At 47.1% G+C, this 19237-nt stretch overlaps 1 protein-coding gene and 1 long non-coding RNA gene across 4 annotated transcripts in view; one reads left to right on the plus strand and one right to left on the minus strand.

The window, feature by feature from the left end:
- LOC147097912 (netrin receptor UNC5D-like) overlaps positions 1 to 19237 on the plus strand; it is a 743147-nt gene that overhangs the window by 53747 nt on the left and 670163 nt on the right. The gene's annotated exons all lie outside the window — the stretch shown is intronic.
- The window catches only part of LOC147097913 (uncharacterized), a 118688-nt gene continuing 116630 nt past the window's right edge, over positions 17180 to 19237 (minus strand). For both annotated transcript variants that reach the window (XR_015074232.1, XR_015074231.1), the window contains one exon: positions 17180 to 18149. This is a non-coding gene — a long non-coding RNA (uncharacterized LOC147097913). The remainder of the gene's footprint in view (positions 18150 to 19237) is intronic.

Below are 19237 nucleotides of genomic sequence, written 5' to 3' on the forward strand. Positions count from 1 at the left end.
TAAAATTAGTTTTATGGGATGTGGGTGTCGCTGGCAAGGCCAGCATTTATTGCCCTTGAGAAGGTGGTGGTGAGCCGCCGCCTTGAACCACTGCAGTCCCGTGAGGTGAAGGTGCTCCCACAGTGCTGTGAGGGAGGGAGTTCCAGGATTTTGACCCAGCGACGATGAAGGAACGGCCGATATATTTCCAAGTCAGGATGGTGTGTGACTTGGAGGGGAACTTGGAGCTGGTGGTGTTCCCATGCGCCTGCTGCCCTTGTCCTTCTAGGTGGAAGAGGTCGCGGGTTTGGGAGGTGCTGCTGAAGAAGCCTTGGCGAGTTGCTGCAGTGCATCTTGTAGATGGTGCACACTGCAGCCAGGGGGCGCCGGTGGTGGAGGGAGTGAGTGTTTAAGGTGGTGGATGGGGTGCCAATCAAGCGGGCTGCTTTGTCCTGGAAGATGTCGAGCTTCTTGGCCCAGTAGAAGGCTATTTGGCCCATTGTGTCAGTGTTGGCCCCCTCCACCTGAGTTATTTACCCTAATCCCATTTTCCTGCCCTTTTCCCGTACCCTTTAATGTTTTCCTGTAAGCATTTGTCAAATTCCATCTTAAATGCTCTGTGATAAAAAGCATTTTGTGAAACAACTCCTGTGCATAAATCCCATAAATCGAAGTTGTATCTGGGAGTTTGAAATGGGTTGGGTGTTCTCAGCTGACTTTTCTAATTGTAACCCCATAGCCCACTTGGTCTCCAACACTTTTCCAGTCAAGCAACCCCCACTTTGATGGAGATTATAGAGATGAGCATTTCCCCTTGCTGACACCTGTGATGTGCACAGAAACAACAGGTGTACTGTTGCCATCGGCATTCCTGGATTCTGGAGTGGCGAAGAGTATACTTCAATGGCCCAGAAATTCGGGTCGGGGGCTTCCCGCAGGTGGAAGCCCCCGACCTGCACTTACCTTGCGCGCCGGCAGTTGAGCTGTAGGGCCCCGTGGAATTCCGCTCCGAGGCCTGGTCCAGCTGCCGGCGCGCTGTGCTTGTGTATCCCAGGGGCGCAGTTAGTGCGATGCGTCCCCTGGGATCACGTGAGCCATGGGCAACCAATCGGAGGAGGGAAAAGCCCATTCATAAGTATTGACAGGAAGACCTGTCAAGACTTATAAATACTACGGGCCCCAAAATAGCAGTAAACCTCCAAATAATTTTTTTTTTAAATCACACTTTTTAAATAAACTATAAATTACATTAAATAACTATTTTAAACAATAATTTAAATTTTTGAAAAAATAATTTTATATTCTAACGGGGCTAAAAATAAACTTACCTTGCTTTAAAGTATTTAAAAATAATAAACCTGTGGAAAAAATGTTTTCATTTTAATTAATTGACCACTTACCTTGTAAAAAGCAGGCCTTACGCCTGCTTTTTACATTTCTAAATTCTGCAGGCTTACGATCCCGGGAAAACCTGCAAAAAAAAACCTAAGTTCAAAGCGCACGCGCAGACTCTCCTGCGCGCGCGTTCGAACTCTGAACCCCTTCGTTCAGAGGATCGGAAGTGTCGATTTCCCGCGCATGCGCAGTGATTGCAGGAAACCGGCATTTCCATCGGGCCTACGGGTGAGTACCCCGTGCGTACTCACCCGTGGAGACCCGAATTTCTGGGCCATTACAAGGTCTTTACAGCACAGAAACAGACCGTTTGGCCCAACTGGTTTATGGCAGTGTTTATGATCCACATGAGCCTCCTCCCATCCTTTCTCATCTAACTCAATCAGCATAACCCTCTATTCCTTTCTCCCCCATGTGCTTATCTAGCTTCCCCTTTAATGCATCTATACTATCCACCTCAACTACTCCATGTGGAGTTCCACATTCTCACCACTCTCTGGGTAAAGAAGTTTCTCCTGAATTCCCCATTGGATTTATTGGTGACTATCTTACTTATATTTATGGCCTCTAGTTCTGGTGTGGGTCTGACCCGCAAGTAGAAACATCTTCTCTACGTCAAACCCTTCCATGGTCTTGAAGACCTCTGTCAGGTCACGCCCCCCCACCGCCCCCCACCCCTCAGCCTTCTCTTGTCTCATCGAGCTGTGAGTTTTAACCCACGAGTGAGCTGGTTGTTGGTATTGGCTACCAAGCAGGCAACAGTTGGTGTTCTATACAACGTAAGACCAAATATGCGCACACAGTAACGACCATTAGGTTTGGATTGGTGATCATGCCGGTCACTTGTGTCTTCTTCTTAGGCAGTCCCTCGGAACCGAGGATGACTTGCTTCCACATTAAAAATGAGTTCGCAGGTGACTGATGAGCCCAATGCGGGACCTACAGTCTCTGTCACAGGTGGGGCAGACGGTGGTTGAAGAGGCGGGTGGGTGGGGTGCTTGTGTTGACGTGCACTCCTTGCGCTTGGCTTCCGCTTGCTCCCGGTGAAGAGACTCGAGTGGCTGGATTTTCATTGAGGAGACGCGTAGGAGGCGGGACTACAACTTTCGGGGTTGTAGTCCCACCTTCATCGAGTTGTAGCCAACCCACGCGATTTTCACTTGATTGACCTTGTTGAGCCCACCCAGCGGGCTCAGCAGGCCAATTAAGGGCCACCCGGCAACAGGTGACGTCACAGATTGACATTTCATCTGTCGAGACCTTTTGACAGATGAAATATCAGCATTTGACAGCTGTTTGAAGCTGTCAAACACTGACAATCTGTACTACAAGTTAATTCCTTCCTCTCAGGATGATTTAGAGATCTCCCCGGAACAGAAAGCTGAATGCTGTAATTTTTGACAAACTTTGAATCCCACGCAGCCCCCTGGAAGTGGAGATGAGGGACTCCCGAGACCTGAAGGGAGGAAGGCTGTAAAGGTAAGTAAAACTTCTTTAAACACTTTACACACACCAAACACACTTACCTCTGCACTCATGCACCCATCACTCACCTGAACATCGGGCATCTCGACCCCTCCAAACCCTTCAGCCCGACGGCCCGCCTCACTAACTTGGCATGGTTTGGAGCTGTCGGGAATCCCACCATTGAAAATAGGGATTAGGCTAAAAACTGCCTGTTAACTACCTGTTAACAGGCAGTTAATTGGCACTAATCCCCTTCCTGCCTCGGGGAGGCGGGTCCCAGTGCGGGTCGGGTACCCGCCTCCTTTGAAACTGGCATGGAGGCAGGTTGGGGGCGGGATGGGTTCGTGCCCCCTGATTTCGTGACTTTAACCCCCCACACGCCTCCAATCCCGCCTCCACGGCCCAATGAAAATCCTGTCCAAGGTGTTCGGCTCCTTCCCGGATGCTTCTCCTCCACTTTGTGCAGTCTTGGGCCAGGGATTCCCAGGTGTCGATGGGGATGTTACACTTTTTCAAGGAGGTTTTGAGGGTGTCCTTGAAGTGTTTCCTCTGCCCACCTGGGGCTCTCTTGCCGTGTCGGAGTCCAGCTGTTACATAGTTATGTTGGGACTGCATTGTACAAGTGTACTAACACTCAAATCAAGTGTAGCAGCACTACGATGCTGGGAAAGTAGTGCGCAGGCGCCGCACAGGCACTTGGAAATATCACCCCGCACCATGCGGCAGGCAGCCATTACAACTCAAATAAAACAGTAGTTTATAATTACAAACTACCGAGTCCAGAGGTGTCTTTACAAAGCACTATGAGCGCTAGAAGACATAACACCAGCTGTCCCTTACTGCGCACGCACCCCCTCCCTCCTTGGTAACCGTACCTGTTTGCGCTGTTCCTTCCACTCTGTGACTGCACGAACCGCTCAAAGTTCTGCAGAGATGCACAGCGTCGGGGTAGCTGCAAAAAGTTGCAAATAATTAAAATTGGGCATCAGAGGGGAAAATTGCATCAAATAGCAGTATATAAAATGGGAAGGGGAAAAAAATGTAAATATGCAAAAAAAAGTCACAGCAGCTGTTGATGTTAGGTTGAGATAAATTGATTTATTTGCATATATCGTAGTGATATTTTGGCATTTGGGAAATTGCCAGAAACATTCAGCATTGTTTCTGCTTAAAAAATGGGTAATGCCTTTTAATTTTTTGCTGTTCTGGATTCGCATTATGCTGTAATAGCTCACCATCTGCTAGAAGCAGAAATTGTGCTTAAAATGCAATTCTGCGTAATTCAGTGCAGTGTAATGAGCAGCTTCATTGGAAATGAAAAATAATTTGTTTCCCTTCTATGTAAACTTTGAATCCCACGCAGCCCCCTGGAAGTGGACTGAACATACAGGGATTGGGAGAGGGTGCAGAAGATTAAGAACATAAGAAATAGGAGCAGGAGTCAGCCATTTGGCCCTTCGAGCTTGCTTCGCCATTCAATAACACCATGGCTGATCTTCTACCTCATCTCCACTTTCCTGTACTATCCCCATATCCCTTGATTCCCTTAATATTCAAAAATCTATCGTTCTCTGTCTTGAATATACTCAACGACAGAGACTCCACAGCCCTCTGGGGCAGAGAATTCCAAAGATTCACCACCATATAAGTGAAGAAATTCCTCCTCATCTCAGTCCTAAATGGCCGACCCCTTATTCCGAGAATCTGACCCCTGGTTCTAGACTCTCCAGCCAGGGGGGAAACATCCTCCCTGCATCTACCCTGTCAAGCCCTGTAAGAATTATTGTAGGCTGATTGCAACAAGAAAGCACAGGGAATGATCTACAAGGAAAGATTTGAGAAGCTGTCTGGAGTCAAGGTTAAGCAAAGTGTGCAAATGTTTTAAATGGCATAGAACTTAGAACATCACTGCCAGAAAACAAAGACTTGCATTTCTATAGCACCTTTCACAATCTCAGGTCCGCCCAAAGCACTTTACAGCCAATGAAGTACTTTTTGAAGTGTAGTCACTGTTGTAATGTAGGAAACATGACAGGCATTTTGCGCACAGCAAGCTCCCACAAACAGCAATGAGATAATGACCAGATAATCAGGGATAACTCTCCAGCCCTTCTTCAAAGTAGTGCCATGGGATTTTGTACCTCCACCTGGGAGAGCAGACAGGATCTTGGCTTGACGTCCCATCCTACAGATGGCACTTCCGACAGCGCCGCACTCCCTCAGTAATCACTAGAGCATCGCCGTGGATTGCTGTGCCCACGTGGCTGGGGTGTGACTTGAACCCACACCCATTCTGACTCAGAGGGGAGAGTGGTACCCACTGAGCCATGGCTGACAGCACAGCAGACAGTAGGCACTAATCACATTAATGCCTTCTTCTCTCTCAGGCAGTCCCTCGGAACCGAGGATGACTTGCTTCCACATTAAAAATGAGTTCTCAGGTGACTGATGAGCCCAATGCGGGACCTACAGTCTCTGTCACAGGTGGGGCAGACGGTGGTTGAAGGGGTGGGTGGGGTGGGGTGCTTGGGCTGACGTGCGCTCCTTGCGCTTGGCTTTCGCTTGCTCCGGGCGAAGAGACTCGAGGTGTTCGGCGCCTTCCCAGATGCTTCTCCTCCACTTTGTGTGGTCTTGGGCCAGGGATTCCCAGGTGTCGGTGGGGATGTTGCACTTTTTCAAGGAGGCTTTAAGGGCGTCCTTGAAACATTTCCTCTGCCCACCTGGGGCTCTCTTGCCGTCTCGGAGCTCCGAGTAGAACGCTTGTTTTGGGAGTCTCGTATCGGGCATGCAGACTGACATGAATCTTGTCAATCATGTGGCAATGACTTATGAAATGATACTGGGCGCTGTCCAGGGAGAGTATAAATACTCAGGCATGGGCCCAGCTTGCTCAGGACATTCTTTAACAGGAACTAGTGAAGGACACAACTAGATCTCCATGTTGTGAAACAGTTGATTAAAGCCTTGTTTAATACTCAGACCAAGTGCCTAGTAGTTTTCTTACATCACAGATGATGACGAAGTCCAACACCGCCTTCAGTGTGCCAGTGCAGCCTTCGGCTGCCTGAGGAAGAGAGCGTTTGAAGACCAGGACCTTTAAACTCAGCACCAAGCTCATGGTCTACAGAGCAGTAGTGATGCCCGCCCTCCTGAATGCTTCAGGGACATGGACCATGTACAGCAGGCACCTCAAAGCACTGGAGAGGTACCACCAACGCTGCCTCCACAAGATCCTGAAAATCCATTGGCAGGATAGGCGCACCAACATCAGTGTTCTCGCTCAGGCCAACATCCCTCATATTAATGCAACTATATGGAAAAGGCAGGTGTTGTATTCCTTCCATGGAGGGAATTTGATAATTATTGATTATCTGTTGTCGCTGGCAGTGCACACACAGTCTGTTAATATATCTATTGAACTTAATTGAAATGAGAATATATTATTAATGATGGCATATTTGCCAATATATCAGTGGACTATCATTTCACCAAGTTGACAATACTATTTGAGAAAGGGTCTTTTCGAGGTTAGTCTAGCACCAATGTGCTGGGGACTAAGCACAGATTTGTTCCTGTGCAAGAGAAAAGAAAGACAGACTTGCATTTCTATAGCGCCTTTCACAACCTCAGGACGTCCCAAAGCGCTTTACAGCCAATGAAGTACTTTTGAAGTGTAGTCACTGTTGTAGTGTAGGAGACGTAAGCAGCTAGTTTGCGCACAGCAAGCTCCCACAAACAGCAATCTGATAATCTGTTTGTTTTAGTGATGTTGATTGGTGGGTAAACATTGGCCAGGACACTGGGGGTAACCCCCCTGCTCTTCTTCGAAATAGTGCCATGGGATCTTTTACATCCACCTGAGAGGGCAGACAGGCTCCTCGGTTTAACGTCTCATCCGAAAGGCGGCACCTCCGACAGTGCGGCACTCCCTCAGCATTGCACTGGGAGTGTCAGCCTAGATTTTTGTGCTCAAGTCTCTGGAGTGGGACTGGAACCCACAGCCTCCTGGCTCAGAGGCGAGAGTGCTACCCACTGTGTCATGGCTGACACATGAGATCTGAGTTTGGACCTTGTCCCAAAATGCTTTATAGCCAATGTAGTCATTGTTGAAATGTAATGTGCAGTTACAAAAGATACTACAGGTTCGTCACCAATAACAGTCACTCCTGAAACAAAGACAGTGGCCCCGATATTAATACAAAGCGGGTCCTGAGCGGAGGGGCAGAATTGCGTGCGGCAATCCCGGAAGAAAAGTTAGCAAGTCGGATTCTCAATTTTAAACTTGACTGAGTGATTGATTACACTTTTCCTTCCGGGTTTCGCGTCTCCCAGCTGCGTGGCAGGTGTGATGCTCACCTGCATGCCGCAATCTCAAGTCAACTACTTGAAGGGCCAGTGCGGAGATGGAACGTGGAGGCGCTAGGAGGTGTTTTAACATGGAATCACCAAGAGCAAGGCCAGTGCCCAGATTCAAGGACGCTTCCCTTGAATTCCTGCAGTCGGGAGCAGGAGTGACGTACTAATCCTCAGCAATGGGAGGAAGAAACCTGCTGCTGTCACCAAGAAGGCGTTGTCGGAGGTGGCTGAGGAGGTGAGCAGCAGGAGCGTTGTGCCCCGGTCTTCGAATCAGCGCAGGAAGCAGTTTAATGACCAGGTCGGGAAAAGTGAGTACAGTTGCTTGTTCACCCTCACCCTGTGGTGTACAACCCCCCTCAAGCCCTCACTCTGTCTTGTCAAGCGCACTCAGTCACATCACTCCTCACACCCTGACATGAATCAGTCATTCATGAAAGAAAGACTTATGAAATAATACTGAGCGGCCTACGGGTGACGCTGTCCAGGGAGAGTATAAATACTCGGGCATGGGCCCAGCTTGCGCAGGACATTCTTAACAGGAACTAGTGAAGGACACAACTAGACCTCCATGTAATAAAACAGTTGATTAAAGCTTTGTTTACCGCTTAGACCAAGTGCCTAGTAGTTTTCTAATGTCACACCCACTTAAGTTTCGGCAGCACCCAGACTTCACTTTCCATGCCCTTCCTCACCTCCCCATTCACCCGTCCATCGCTGCCTCTCACCCCAACCCTTATGCAATGTGATGCACCTGTCTGATGGTCACCCTCGCCGAATGCACTGCATCCGTTGGGTGAATGCGTGGCCTCCAGTCACTCACGGGTCAGTTCTTTCGCCCCTTGTAGGAGAAGAGTGCGCAAAACGCAACGAAGAGGACTGGAGGTGGCCCGTCAAAAATAGTCCAGCTCACTGATGCAGAGGAGGAGGCCATGGCGATAAGTGGCACATCTGTGTCGCTCGCATTCGGAGATGGAGCGACTGGGAACTCGCGGATGCCTGGTGACAGAATTACAAATATCTCTGACACACACGCTCACTTTATTTCATCAATGACTGACTGAATTATGAGAAGCCTGAGTCTGGTGATTGTCAAGATAGATACTTTTCCACGGCTAATTCATATCCCTTTCTTTTGTCTTCCAGGGGCCGTCACGCGTAGAGCAAGAGTCTGTGGACATGCATGAGGACGATTCCTCAGGTGACCTCGTTCATTCTGAGGGTGCACTGCCACAGGACTTACTGCCAGGCACCAGCGCAAATACTCGCACTTTGGTGGGTCCAGTTAGAGAGTTCGCTGGGATTTCACCTGGTGATTCACATTTCACAAAGTGAGCACGAGCAAACACTGGTGGCAAGGACAGCTTTGGAGAGTCCGTGTCAGTGGAGGGGGTTGGGGGAGGGAAGTGGGGTGCTGGTGGGCACAATCTTCTCCAAGCTCTGCTCAGCTGGACATAGATGCTGAACCCCTGATCTGGAATGCGCTGCCTGAAATGATGGTGGAAGCAGATTCAAAGTAACTTATACTTGAAGGGGAAAAAAATCTACAGGACAATAAGGAAAGAGCAAGGGGGGAGTGGGACTAATTGGATAGCCCCTTCAAGGTGCTAGCACAAACACAATGGGCTGAATGGACTCCTTCTGTTCTGTATGATTCCCTGTATCACTGGGCTGTCCAAACTAGTGGCCATGGGCCCGAATGAGGTCCACAATGAAGTCAGTGGAAATAAAAATGGGGAGAGGTGTCAAACAGGCTGCCCAAATGAGACAATGAGGATAATGTTGATGTTGTGCGATAGTGTCAACATTACCCTCGTTATCTCATTTGGGGAGAAAATCTAAATCAGAAAAAGAAAATGTGTTGGTTTCAGCAACAATTGATCTAAACTTTCCATGTGGCATGTGGAGGTCCATGGTACACGCCTTAGTTTTTAAAAATTCGTTTATGGGATGTGGGCGTCGCTGGCAAGACCAGCATTTATTGCCCATCCCTAATTGCCCTTGAGAAGGTGGTGGTGAGCCGCCTTCTTGAACCGCTGCAGTCCCGTGTGGTGAAGGTGCTCCCACGGTGCTGTTAGGGAGGGAGTTCCAGGATTTTGACTTGGCGACGATGAAGGAACGGCCGATATATTTCTAAGTCAGGATGGTGTGTGACTTGGAGGGGTACTTGGAGGTGGTGGTGTTCCCATGCGCCTGCTGCCCTTGTCCTTCTAGGTGGAAGAGGCCGCGGGTTTGGGAGGTGCTGCCGGAGAAGCCTTGGTGAGTTGCTGCAATGCATCTTGTAGATGGTACACACTGCAGCCACGGTACGCCGGTGGTGGAGGGAGTGAATGTTTAAGGTGGTGGATGGGGTGCCAAATCAAGCGGGCTGCTTTGTCCTGGATGGAGTCGAGCTTCTTGAGTGTTGTTGCTCATGACCCAATAATGCATAATTCTTTGGCTAACATACAGAATGCTGGAGGTCCAGCCCTGGTTCAAAGTAAATAAGATTTATGCACAGACGATTCTTTTGTTTTATTCATTTGCTGGCCTTTTGGTGAAGTGAGGGATTCGTAACCAGCTGTACCATTGAACTCCCCAACTTATTCACATTTCAAAGATGACGTGCAGACAATACTGCGCGAAATCTGTGTTTTCGAGCAGGAATAGGACATCAACAAGAACAGATCGGCATTTTGGAACGTTGGAAGTGCAGAAGCCCGGAAGCGTGTCGCAAACCTCCTGTTACTTACGCTACCATAATCTGATGGATAGGAAAGGTCTTAAAACCTGAGCAGTAAAATGGAAAAGAGCTTTACTGCATTCCCAGTCGACAGCTGCAGTGGAATGGGTTTTGGGGAAATTTCAACAAGGGTTCCGTGAGCCCACAGCACAAAACCACCGTTTCGCTTTTAGCCCCTGTTTGCTGACACAATTGGTTCCCGTCCTCAAAGAAAGGTTACAGTCAGTGTGGATAACTCGTTTAGATGCCAACCATACTATTTTATTACTATTTAGGCGCTTTGCAGCCTTGCGACTCAACATTGAGTGGAACAGTTTCAGATCATAACCTCTGTCCCCATTTTTTCAGATGGCAGTTGTTGCTGATGATTCTGCTCCTCCAGGTCCATCTTTTGCTTCTTAACTTGTCCTATTACCATCTCCTTTTGCCTCGCACCATCATCCTCTTTTGTCATTTAATCTCTCCTGCCTTCCACCCCATCACAGGCCTTCCCTTTTTGTTCCTTCCTCCCCTCGCCCCTTTCCCTGCCCCTGTGTACTTGCTTTAAACCTGTTACAGGAAACTTTCGATTAACCGGCCCCTAAATAACCGGAAATGTCGGTTAACCGGCAAAATTCAGGAGTCGGTTCAGGTAACTTTTTTATTACTTGCACAGCAACAAATGGAGGAAGGCAAGGGTTTGGCTGCAGCTGTTGCTAAGCCACAGAGACGCTTGCAACTTGTGGACGCTGTTCTGAAGCTGTTGCTAAGCAACAGGGTTTGTTGCTTTATACGGAGCTCTAAGGTCCGTATCTTTTACTATAGCGTTCGGTTATCCGGAATTGTTGATGAACCGGCACCACGTCGGTCCCGTCCGTGCCGGATACCAGAAAGTTTCCTGTACATCTGATATAGTCCAGTTCTGACGAAAGGTCACCGACCTGAAACGTTAACTCTGTTTCTCTCTCTCTCTCTCCACGGATGCGGCCTGACCTGCCGAGCATTTTCTGTCTTTATTTCAGATTTCCAGCAGCTGCAGTATTTTGCTTTTATGCTTTTTTTTTTTGCCCTGTGTACATTGAAGGCCAAAGAACCTTTCCTAATCTATCAAAAGCTCCAAGTGGCCTGCTGGCCAGTTTATGTGCAGGGCTTTTAAAGGACAATGTGTAAGCTTGAAAAGTAAAAAGCTAACGAGCCTTGCGTTTTCCTTGGACATTGTGCAGTCTACCCTATCGTGGACCCCATAGCTACCCGTTTAATCTCCTGAGCAATGCTCTACAGAAACACTCCCTGACCGCAAGAGAGATTCATCTATCCTTGCATTTCCACTCTTGAACCCTAATCTACCTTCAAGACGGCATCCCCCACCCCTGCAGGATGATTACATGTCAAATATAGAAACATAGAAGATAGGAGCAGGAGTAGGCCATTCGGCCCCTCGAGCCTGCTCCGCCATTTAATGAGATCATGGCTGATCATCCAAATTCAGTACCCTGTCCCTGCTTTCTCCCCATATCCCTTGATCCCTTTAGCCTTAAGAAATATATCTAACTCCTTCTTGAATATATTTAATGAATTGGCCTCAACTGCCTTGTGTGGCGGAGAATTCCACAGGTTCACCACTCTCTGGGTGAAGAAATTCCTCCTCATCTCAGTCCTAAATGGCTTACCCCATATCCTTAGACTGTGACCCCTGGTTCTAGACTCCCCCGTCATCGGGAACATCCTTCCTGCATCTAGTCTGTCTAGTCCTGTTAGAATTTTATAAGTTTCAATGAGATCCCCTCTCATTCTTCTAAACTCTAGCGAATATAAGCCTAATCGACCCACTCTCTCCTCATACGTCATTCCTGCCATCAAATGTGAAAGGAAAGAAAGACTTGCATTTATATAGCACCTCTCATGACCACCGGACATCCCAAAGCGCTTCACAGCCAATGAAGTAAGTGTAGTCACTGTTGCAATTTGGGAAGCACTTGGTTATCTTGATCTATATCTATCATTCTAACATCCAGTACCATTCCCAGCCACATACAGGAAACTTTGGTTTATCCGGAGGTTGTATGTCTGGAATACTCGATCTAACGGCAAAAATCAGGAGCCGTTTTCTATAAGTATTTTTAGTTCTCGTTCTTTTTTTTTTCCCCAGTCAGGCACTGCAAGGTCTGTAGCTATAGCAACAGCTTCAGCTAGAGACGCTTGCAGCTGCAGCCGACTCTTTAGAAGCTGTTGCTAAGCAACAGTGTTTGTTGTTAGATACGGAGATGAAAACCTCCGTATGCTTCAACATTAACTTTGTATGTCCGGCAGTTTTGATAGATCGGCAACACACCGGTCCCGTCGGTGCCGGATATCACAAAGTTTCCTGTATTTATCCATCGCCTTTTTGAAACAAATCTGCTATGACAGTTGAACTTTTATGTGGGCAATGCTGGCAAGTCCGCATCTCCCTAATATTCCTTTTTCACTACTTTATCTTCTTAACGGTCGTTCTGTATATTCAAGACAGAGATCGATAGATTTTTGAATATTAAGGGAATTAAGGGATATGGGGATAGTGCAGGAAAATGGAGTTGACGTAGAAGATCAGCCATGACCTTATTGAATGGCGGAGCAGGCTCGAGGGGCCAAATGGCCCAAACCTGCTCCTATTTCTTGTGCTCTTATTAACATACTCCATCCTCGTTTCCTTTGAGGATCAGTCTCTAAAGTTCATAAATAAGTGGGGCCCGAATTTATGGTCCAAGTTCCAGTGTTGTCGTGTCTTTCTGAGGCTCTTAAGACTGAATCATAGGGGGTGATTTTCTCACTGGGGAGCTTTTGGAGGCGGGACTCCCACTTGTCGGGTTTCAGTCCCGCCTCCATCAACTTCTGGCCAACCCACGCTATTTTCCCTTGATTGACCTTGTTAAGCCTGCCCAGCGGGTTCAGCAGCCCAATTAAGGGAAAGCCGGTTGCAGAGAACATCAGCAAGTGACGTTTCATCTGTCAAAAATTTTTGACAGATGAATTGTCATCGTTTGACAGCTCTGTGCAGCTGTCAAACACTGACATTCTCTGCAGTTTGATGAGGTCTTGAATTCAAGATCTCATCAAACTTCTTTCTTTTACAGAAATTAGATGGTTGTTGCATTGGAGAATCCAGCAGCCATCTGTCATCTGCTTCACGGAGGTCTGAGACTCTCCGCATACCCACCGATTGAAGCCTGCAGGAAAAAACAAAGGCAAGTAAACTTTTACTAACACTTTACACTTACCTCAGATACTCATCTCTCCACTCTTGCACCCATCACTTACCTTCATAACACACTTTTGCACAACCCCCCCGACCCCCGCAGACCCACTACTCGCCTCGCTGACCTGGCGGGTTTCAGAGTCTTTGGGAAGCCCGCAGTCGTGAGGGCAAAAAGGGGATAATCCTATTTTCTGTTTGTTAACTACCTGTTAACAGGCAGTTAATAGGCTTTAATCCCTTCCTGCCTCCAAGGAGACGGGACCCAGCGCGGGTCGGCTACCCGCCTCCTAGGAAGATGACTTGGGGGCGGGTTGGGCACCCGCCCCTAAATTCTGCCATTTTCCCGGCAGACCCGCCTCCCCAGGGCTGGCAAAATTGCCCCCTTAGACCCCAGTTTTGGCGCTACCACCTTACTGTTAGACATTTGTTGGGCACTATGCAGAGTTACCCTATCGTGTGGGAGGAGGATGCCAGGACCTGCTGCCTTGTCGCTAGGAATGTCAACTTGTATGGGCAAAGTCAACTTCTGCTTGGTCCAAAGGGCGTTCCACATCTGGTGGTTGACAGTACCCTGCAGATTGAACTCCCATGCAGAGGAAGAGTGTGCAAGAGTGTATTACAGGAAACTTTCTGGTATCCGGCACGGACGGGACCGACGTGGTGCCGGTTCATCAACAATTCCGGATAACCGAACGCTATAGTAAAAGATACGGAGCTCAGAGCTCCGTATAAAGCAACAAACCCTATTGCTTAGCTTCAAAACAATCGACACAAGTTGCAAGCGTCTCTGTAGCTTAGCAACAGCTTCAGCTACACCCTTGCACAGCAACAAATGGAGTGAAAAAAGTAACTAAAAGTAAAAAAAGTTACCTGAACCGACTCCTGAATTTTGCCGGTGAATAGAGCGTTCCGGTTATTTAGGGGCCGGGAAATTGAAAGTTTCCTGTAAATGGCCTTCAAAGCAGATAACTTCTTGAAATGGATTTTGAGAGGGAAGAGAAAGCAAGAGATAAGTGCACGGTAGCAGAGTGGTTATGTTACTGGACTAGTAATCCCAAGGCCTGGACTAATGATCTGGAAGACATGAGCTCAAGTCCCACCACGGCAGCTGGGCAATTTAAATTCAGTTAATTAAATACATCTAGGATAGACAACGCTAGTGTCAGTAATGGTGACCATGAAACTACTGGACTGTCATAAAATCCCATCTGGTTCACTAATGTCCTTTAGGGAAGGAAATCTGCTGGTCTGGCCGGTATGTGACTCTAGACCCACAGCAATGTGGTTGATTCTTAACCGCCCTCTGAAATGTCGCCTCACCACCACCTTCTCAAGGGCAATCAGAGATGGGCCAATAAATGCTGGCCTTGCCAGCGATGCCCACATCCCCATGAATTTTTGAAAATGTGCTGTTAGCAGGGGGGATCTGTACTAGCTTGGGCAGCCACTGCAGGTTTTGCAAGCTTGGGAGGGCATATGTGTGGGCTTCTAAAATGCCCTTCAGTATGAGCCCTGCCTGCTAATAACCCAGAACCCCCTCCCCCGTCTTCTGCTGTTCAGCTGGAGAACAGAGGAAATCGTTCTCTCTCCGACCGGGATTGTTCATTGCCGCTAACGCATTTCAGCCAATCTGTGAGATGGTGTTTTGTTTAGTTTTTTTTTCATGTAAAAGAAAGGTCTGTTAGGTTTGCTCATTGGTTTGCACATACCTATTCTTTGTTGATCATAACTCGGAGAGGAAAATGCAGCCCTAAGTAACCATTTTATTAAAAAAAAGTGTGTTCTCTTTGAGGTGTTAATTACATTTTTGAAAATAAGCTGAAGATGATATTCCCAACAGCCTGAAGCGATAGCTCTGTAATTAATACCATAACCAGCAGATCTCCCGTATCCAGAAGCTTGGATTCTGCTGCTGGCACAGCGGTGGTTCCCCTCTCTGCATTCTCCTCCTTTTATTCCCTGGAGGGCACCAATACTGAGCAAGCTGTACGCTTTTTGGGATTGACCCCAGTTATTTGCAGGATGCCGAAATAGCCTCATCTGGAAGTGCTGGTCTCCAAGATAATATTGTCTCAGTGGCAGAAGTAATACTGATGGAACAATAATCCTTTTGGATGCCTATCTATCATGACTGGCTTTATACGAGCCATTTGCAGCATACTAATAATGTATGTGTTACAATATTTGGAGTCAAATGTTTCTGTCTGCTTTGTGCCAGTGCAGCTGTTGGAAGCGTGGCACTGGATCAAGGTGAGGATCTGCTTCAGGTCAAGCACTGTCGAAATTATTATCTCCCTGGTAGCAGCAATGTTAGGATGGTAGCATTTCCATTGTTTAGGGGTTGCCGCAGAGTTGGTCGGGGCAGGGTCTGAGTCTGGGTAAGCAATCTTTTATATATTGCAAAAATACCCAAAGTCGGACTTGCAGGCTCATTCTGCCAAATTTGTTGTGTGTTTAGAAGGCGGGATGTTGGCAATTCCGCGACTGGATGACAAATCGACTCGGAGTCAAATACGACCTTGGCCCGAGACTTCGACCAATTTTTAGACCTGGTCACTTTCTGGTTATGTGGACTTAACTCCCAAAATCCTGAGCACTTATCTTTTCACTCAACTTACCCTTCTTTGTGTGTCAGTTGTGGATCAGTTGCTAGCACCCTCGCCTCTGAGTCAGAAGGGTTAAAGTTAGGGTTAGGAGTCAGAAGGTTGTGGGTTCAAGTCCCACTCCAGATACTTGAGCACAAAAATCTAGGCTGACACTCCAGTGCAGTGCTGAGGGAGCGCTGCACTGTCGGAGGTGCCGTCTTTCGGATGAGACGTTAAACTAAGGCCCCGTCTGCTCTCTCAGCTGGATGTAAAAGATCCCACGGCACTATTTCGAAGAAGAGCAGGGGAGTTATCCCCGGTGTCCTGGGGCCAATGTTTATCCCTCAATCAACATCACTAAAACAGATTATCTGGTCATTATCACATTGCTGTTTGTGGGATCTTGCTGTGTGTAAATTGGCTGCCGCATTTCCTCCATCACCCTACCTGGTCATTTATTCCACATGTTTACATAGGAATATGGCACAGAAACAGGCCATTCAGTCCATGCCGGTGTTTATGCTCCACTCGAGCCTCCTCCCGTCTTTCCTCATCTTACTCTATCAGCATAACCCTCTATTCCCTTCTCCCTCGTATGCTTATCTAGCTTCTCCTTAAATGCATCGATACTATTCGCTTCAACCACTCCCTGTGGTAGCGAGTTCCACATTCTCACCACTCTCTGGGTAAAGAAGTTTCTTCTGAATTCCCGATTGGATTTCTTGGTGATTATCTTATATTGATGGCCTCTAGTTATGCTCTTCCCCACAAGTGGAAACACTCTCTTTCTAACTCTCTCAAAACCTTTCATGATTTTAAAGACCTCTATTAGGTCACCCCTCAGCCTTCTCTTTTCAAGAGAAAAGAGACCCAGCCTGTTCATCCTTTCCTGATAGGTGTACGTTTGCTTTTCTGGTATCATCCTTGTAAATCTTCTCTGCACCCTCTCCAGTGCCTCTATATCCTTTCTACAATATGGCGACCAGAACTGTACGCAGTACTCCAAGTGTGGTCTAACCAAGGTTCGATACAGGTTTAGCATAACTTCCCTACTTTTCAATTCTATCCCTGTAGAAATAAACCCTAGTGCTTGGTTTGCTTGTTTTATGGCCTTGTTAACCTGTGTCGCAACTTTTAGTGATTTGTGTATTTGTACTCCGAGATCCCTTTGTTCCTCTACCCCACCCAGACTCGCACCCTCCAAGTGATAAGTGACCTCCCTATTCTTCCTACCAAAATGTAATACAGGAAACTCTTCGGTATCCGGCACCGATGGGGCCAGGATGGTGCCGGTTGATGAAAAATTCCGGATGACGGAGAGGGTTATCTACCAAGGCTATTTTTAACAAACAAAAATTTAAAAAAAATCAAGAAATGTGCAGTATACAGTAATTGGGTACTCACCTACAGAATGTTGTGTTAAATGGATGGTGGAAGATGCTTGATTAAGTACAGTACTGCCAGTTGAGGGTAATCCATAACTCTTTAATTACTTAACAGTAAAACAAAACGACTGTATAGAGCGCGGGAGAGTCAGACTCCTGTTATTGAGGTGTTCGGATTTCCGACAGCACCAAGAAGCCGAGTAGTGGCAGTTTGGAGAACTACCCCCACTGACTAACTCGGCCACCGTGGAAGACTCGGACTCGGCAACATTGCCAGTTATTGAGGTGTTGTTTTCGGAGTGTGAATTTTGCCGGTTAATAGAGAATTCCGGATATTCAGGTGCCGTTTAAACGAGAGCTTCCTGTACCTCACATTTATCTGTGTTGAAATTCATTTGCCACTTGATCACTTTGTATGAAGAATTTCCTGACATCAGTCTTAAAATTACCTACGTCCCCTTGTTCTACTCCCTGCTGTTTAATTTGCGTCACTGTAATTTCCAAACTCTACAAGCTTCAACAATGTTTCGACATGCAGTTTAAATGAATTAAGTTAATTAGGACGATGGATCAATGGGCACGGTCAAGAGCCACGTTGATTATCGACAGATTTAATTAATTTCATCTTTGCCAATTATAATTTGCGTACTAGAATATTTTTATTGGGCTTTACATGACTAATCCATTTTCCAGTTTTCAAATTAATAATTTAAGCTGGTATATGTGCTTAAAAGGTTGTGTCAGCACCAACATGACTCTTTAGTGTTTAATTTAGTACCTAGTTGGATATTTCCTCTTCTTTCTATAAGATCAAGCATATGTCCTTGTTCTTTTATTGATGGACACTCCCTTGCAGTTATCCACGAGGGAATGTTCCCTCTGATTCGGCAGTGGGCTGGGACACAACACTCCGGATTGTATATTAATGAGGCGGTAATTCTGCTGGTTACTTTGTTTTTCACAACCTGTTCATGTTCTCGCTCGAGCAGCAAGGTTTCCACCAGCATTAATCAAGCTCCGAATTAAGAGCCTGTAAACTCTCTATCAACCTGTGGGGGTGAAGGAAAATAGATTTTAAGTTTTCTTCAATTATGTGCCATTAACAAACTTGTAATTGTACAGTTGGTTGGAATTAAGGGCAGGCGACTAATTTACAGAGGATGCTAAAAAGAAAGAGAGACTTGCGTTTACATAGCGTCTTTCATGACCTCACGACATCCCAAAGCATCATGCTGTGGCTCAGTGGGTAGCGCTCTGGCCTCTGAGTCAGAAGGTTGTGGGTTCACGTCCCACTCCAGAGACTTGAGCACATAAAGCTAGGCTGACGCTCCAGTGCAGTGCTGAGGGAGCGCGGCACTGTCGGAGGTGCCGCCTTTCGGATGAGATGTTAAACCGAGACCCCGTCTGCTCTCTCAGGTGGATGTAAAAGATCCCATGGCCACTATTTCGAAGAAGAGCAGGGGAGTTCTCCCTGGTGCCCTGGCCAATATATATCCCTCAATCGACATCACTAAAAACAGATTATCTGGTCGTTATCACATTGCTGTCTGTGGGAGCTTGCTGTGTGCAAATTGGCTGCTATGTATCCCACATTACAACAGTGACTACACTTCAAAAAGTACTTAATTGGCTGTAAAGTGCTTTGAGACGTCTGGTGGTCGCGAAAGGCGCTATATAAATGCAAGTCTTTCTTCTTTCTTTCAAAGTGCTTCACAGCCAATGAAGTACTTTTTGAAGTGTAGTCACTGTTGTAATGTACGAAACGCGGCAGCCAGTTTGCACACAGCAAGATCCCACAAACAGCAATGTGATAATGACCAGATCATCTGTTTCAATGAGGTTGATCGAGGGATAAATATTGGCCCCAGGACACCGGGGAGAACTCCCCTGCTCTTCTTCGAAATTGTGCCATTGGATCTGTTACATCCACCTGAGTGAGCAGACGGGGATCTCGGTTTAACGTCTCATTCGAAAGACGGCACCTCCGACAGTGCAGTACTCCCTCAGCACTGCACTAGATTTTGGTGCTCATGTCTCTGGAGTGGGACTTGAGACCCACAGCCTTCTGACTCAGAGGCGAAAGTGCTACCTGATGTAAAAAAACTACTGAGCCCTTGGTTTGAGTATAAAACAAGGC

Source organism: Somniosus microcephalus, chromosome 30 (assembly GCF_052327205.1).
Source record: "Somniosus microcephalus isolate GS21.2 chromosome 30, FLI_Smic_1.0, whole genome shotgun sequence".
NCBI classification, from domain to species: domain Eukaryota; kingdom Metazoa; phylum Chordata; class Chondrichthyes; order Squaliformes; family Somniosidae; genus Somniosus; species Somniosus microcephalus.